The 4,668-nt window shown below is 37.0% G+C and overlaps 1 non-coding gene across 1 annotated transcript; it reads left to right on the top strand.

Annotated features, from left to right (window-relative positions):
* The first annotated feature begins 1,091 nt into the window (after positions 1 to 1,091).
* On the top strand, positions 1,092 to 1,198 carry LOC121216336 (small nucleolar RNA R71). Its single transcript, XR_005912503.1, has one exon. It is a non-coding gene; the product is annotated as a small nucleolar RNA R71 (small nucleolar RNA).
* Positions 1,199 to 4,668: the final 3,470 nt, after the last annotated feature.

The following is a 4,668-nucleotide window of genomic DNA, read 5'->3' as shown; positions in this document are numbered from 1 at the left end:
AATTAAACAAGGAATCGTAAAACTCCTTGGATTTTTCAGTTTGTTGGGTAGCTTGTTTTGAAAAATAGCTGAGCAAACTGCATTTAACTCCACATGGGATGACTCATCTAACTTTAGTTTGTTTGCTAAAAGTTCCTTTAAAAATTTAATTGCGTTTGGCATCTGTGAAAGAGCAAATTGTTCGTCTATGTGCTCCTTCCTTGTCACATTGGGGTATGGCACACGAGGTCTATATTCTTTGCTTACTAGCTTTTGTGTATCATGACTCACCTCAACCTTACCATTGCTTACCATAGCTTCTTGCCTAGTTTCAGATTTAGATTCAGCTAACCGTTCTTTTTCGTGCACAGTGATGGCATGGAGTTGCTCCCTTCGGTTAGTTTCTGTATTATTGGGCAAGCCACCTTGCGGTCGTTCAGAGAACAACTTAGGAAGCTGACCTATTTGAGTTTTGAGCCCCTAAATCGACGCTTGTTGATTTTTAAGTGCTGTCTCTGTATTCTGAAAATGAGTTTCTGACGCTAAAATAAATTTTGTAAGCATCTACTCAAGGTTTGACACTTTCTCCTGTTGGTAAGGTGGTTGTTGAAAACCTAGAGGGTGTTGTGGCCTTTGATTCCCTTGACCACCCCACGAGAAATTGGGATGGTTCCTCCAACCTGCTTTGTAAGTGTTACTATAAGTGTTATTCTGAGGTCTAGAATTGTTACCCATATAGTGGACTTGTTCTCCCTCGGTGCTGGGGTTGAAGGATGGATAGTCTGTGTTGTGCATCCCTCCTCTATTTGAATCACACCTCATCACTGGATGTACCTGAGTAAAATCATACAAACTATCAATCTTTTTATGCAATAGTTCTACTTGGTTAGATAGCATAGTGATCACGTCGAGGTTGACAACACCCTGCTGCTTTTATCAGCTTCGTTCTCATGACTTGCCACTGATAGTTGTTTAGTGGCATCTCTTTAATATGTTCGTAAGCCTTTTCAGGTGTTTTGTTATTCAAGGTTCCACCAGAGGCTGCATCAATCAGTTGCCTTGTTGAGGGGTTCACACTGTTGTAGAAGGTCTGAACCTATAACCATAAAGGTAACCCATGGTGAGGACACCTTCTCAATAAATCCTTGTATCTCTCCCATGCATCATAAAGTGTTTCTAAATCCATCTGCACAAAAGAAGAGATATCATTCCTCAATTTAGCCATTTTAGCCAGCAGAAAAATTTAAGCAAAAATTTTTCAGTCATTTATTCCCAAGTAGTGATTGACCATCGTGCTAACGAGTTCAACCACTGTTTAGCCTTATTCTGTAATGAAAGGGAAACAAATGAAGGTGAATGGCATCGTTAGAAATGCCATTAATCTTAAAGGTGTCACAGAATTCCAGAAATTTTGCTAAATGAGTGTTTGGATCCTCATCCTACAAACCATCAAACTAAACAAACTGTTGTATCATTTGTATAGTGTTAGGTTTCAGTTCAAAATTATTTGCAGCAATTGCAGGTCTAACAATACTTGATTTAGCCCCCACTAAAATAGGCTTAGCATAGTCGTACATAGTACAAGGAGCAGGATTCTGATTCACAGGATTTGCAGCAACCATAGGAGGTAGTGGATTATTTTGATTTTCAGCCATCTCCTCAGTATTATTGGTATCCTCCTCGTGCTCTACCTCTATATACTGTAGACTTCACCTTATTTCTCTACGATTTCTACGAGCTGTGCTTTCAATTTCGCTATCAAAAAGTAGAGGTCCTGACAGGTTCTTCTAGTCATAAACTATAAAAACTTGCCGAAAGCAAATAAAAGAAAAATTAGTAATTAAAATAAAAACAAAATTAAACTGCAATAAAAATAAAAATGGCTAAAGTAATAAAAATCAAGCGTTCCTAATATCATAGTCCCTGGCAACGACGCCAGAAACTTGATGGTCGCTAAACTAACTAAAAATTCGACTAAGCCAAGCGCACCTATCAAACAGTAGTATAATTAAGGTGAGACCGGAAATATTGTATCCACAAGGACTAAAAGTACTAGTAGTTACTATCTTTTTATTATCTAGCCTAAGAACTAAAGGGATGTTTTTAAACTAAGATTAACTATTTAATTAACTAAGAACACGACAGTGATTAAAGTTGGAAAATACTTTTGGAAAACCGATGGAGAAGACGGTACCCAAGGAAGAATCCACCTAGACTTCACTTGTTACTTCTGAATTAGACGATTTATTCTCTTGACTTAATCCGTACAAATCCCTAGCTTATGTTAATATCTCTCTCGAGACTAAAAACAACTGACTCTAGGTTGATTAACTGAAATCTCTTTCTAATTAGAACCCCTATTGTCCCATTAACTCGATCTATGGATTCCCTTATTAGATTTCACTCTAATCCGACAGATTTATGTCGTCCTATCTCTAGTATTGCATGCAACTCCACTTAATTATGGAAGATCTACTCTTAAACAGGGACTTTTGCTCCACTGAATAAGCACATCAAAACCTGAATTAATATCCTGGAATATTAAAGCAAGGATTAACACTCATAATTAAGAATAAGAACAAGTATTTATCATATAATTCAAAAGATAATAAGATTTGACTTAGGTTTCATCTTCCCTAGGTATCTAGGGAAATTAGTTCATAAAAATGGGTGAAAACATCTCAAAATTATGAAAACAACAAAACATAAAGAAACCCAAAAAGTTTAGTAGAAATTGGATGGAGATCTTCAATCTTGAAGTAAAGCCTGCTTCTGAGCTGCTTCCGATGGTTGTCTTCGAGTGTTTTCTACCTTCTCCTCTCTGTGTCCCCCTTGATCCTCTTCTAGGATGTTTATATAGACTTTGGAATGCCCAAAATAGCTCAAAATTACCCTTTTCCGAATAGAATTAAACTTGGGCTCGACAGGGACACGATCGTGTGAAGGTGCTCAGGCCGTGTGCAATTCTGACGTGGTTTAATGTCAACAAGGCCATGACACACAAGCGTATGGCCAGCTCGTGTGTCACACACGGGCGTGTGGATAGCCCGTGTGGAAGTGTTTTGGCCATGTGTAGCACTAAAATAAGCCTTTCGACCTTTTTCTTGTACTTTTCACTTTTCTATGCTCATCTGGATATAAAACATGAAATTAAAAGATTAGGAGCACCAAATTCACTAAATATTATGATAAATCATCCAAAAATATGCCAAGCATGGGATTAAAATATGTTACTTTTGAGGTTTATCACCGAACATAGACCAAAATCTACTAAATGTAGGACAACTGCTTGAGAAAAACTATTATGTTGTATTTAAGGACAACAAATGTTTAATTATTGATCCAAGTGGATGTGAGCTCATATCAACAAATATGGCAGACAGAAGTTTTGTTGTCAACTGGAGCTTAGCAACTTCAATAGCATATACTAGCTCCCTGGATGAAACAAAATTGCGGCACAAAAGAATGGGACATATTGACTACAAATCCTTAAGTCATATGTCCAAAAATGACTTGGTTGAAAATTTATAAAATATGGCTGAACATGAAGATGTATGAAAGGGTGCTAGCTTGAAAAATAGGCGAGGTCTCTATTTCCTGCGAACACAACATGGCAAGCCATTAAAAAATTACACTTAGTACATACTAACATTTGCGGACCCATGAAAACAAGGTCGCTAAATGCTACTACTTTGTGTTGTTCATAGATGACAGTACAAGGTTCTGTTGGGTGTACTTCACGAAAAACAAGTCTGAAGTGGTTGAAATCTTCTTCAAGTTTAAAGCCATGGTTGAGAACCAAAGTGGCTGCAAGCTCAAAATGATAAGATCAGACAATGGGAAAAATACACCTTAGAAAAGTTTGAAAAATTCTGTGAAGAATCTAGTATTCATCATCAATTGAGCAATGTGTACACTTCACAGCAAAATGGAGTAAGTGAAAGAAAAAATAGAACTATAATGAACATGGCTTGCTGCTTGCTATTTGAAACTAAACTGCCAAATGATTTCTGGGCAGAAACAGTAAACACTGCTATTGACCTACTAAATAGTCTACCTACTAAAGCAGTTGAAGGGAAGACACCATTCGAGGCATAGTATGATTTAAAACCTTCTATTTTCCATTTAAAAGTATTTCGTTGCACCTGTTTTGTTCATGTTCCAGAAGAAAAAAGAAGCAAGCTGGATAGTAGATCTTAGCCAAATATATTTTTTGGATATTCTAGTGTTAAGAAAGGATACAAAATCTATAATCCTTTCACCAAGAAAGTGATCACAAGCAGATATGTGAAGTTTGATGAAATAAATCTAGAATTAAACTACAATAGATGAAGATATTTGTGAACAAGAGAGTCCAAAACCTGATTTACAAGCCATTGGGAATGTAACACCCCTCACCCATACTCAACACTGGAATAAGGTTATAGAGCATTATCGGACTTATAAAACAATTAAACATTCATTTCACAAACATTTTCAAATTTCATGAAATCATCATTCAAACTCAATCACATTGTCCCTAATACAAGCCTACGAGGCCATAAATATACATACGAGGTTGTTTGGGACTAAATTGAGAACTCAAGAAATTTTTACAAAACTTAGAAAATTTTTCAAACTACAAGGGACACACGCCCGTGTGGCCCGGTCGTGTGTCTCACACGGCCAAAGACACGCCGGTGTCACAGG

This window comes from Gossypium hirsutum, chromosome A02 (assembly GCF_007990345.1).
Source record: "Gossypium hirsutum isolate 1008001.06 chromosome A02, Gossypium_hirsutum_v2.1, whole genome shotgun sequence".
NCBI classification, from domain to species: domain Eukaryota; kingdom Viridiplantae; phylum Streptophyta; class Magnoliopsida; order Malvales; family Malvaceae; genus Gossypium; species Gossypium hirsutum.
This window is presented reverse-complemented; position numbering and strand designations above follow the sequence as displayed.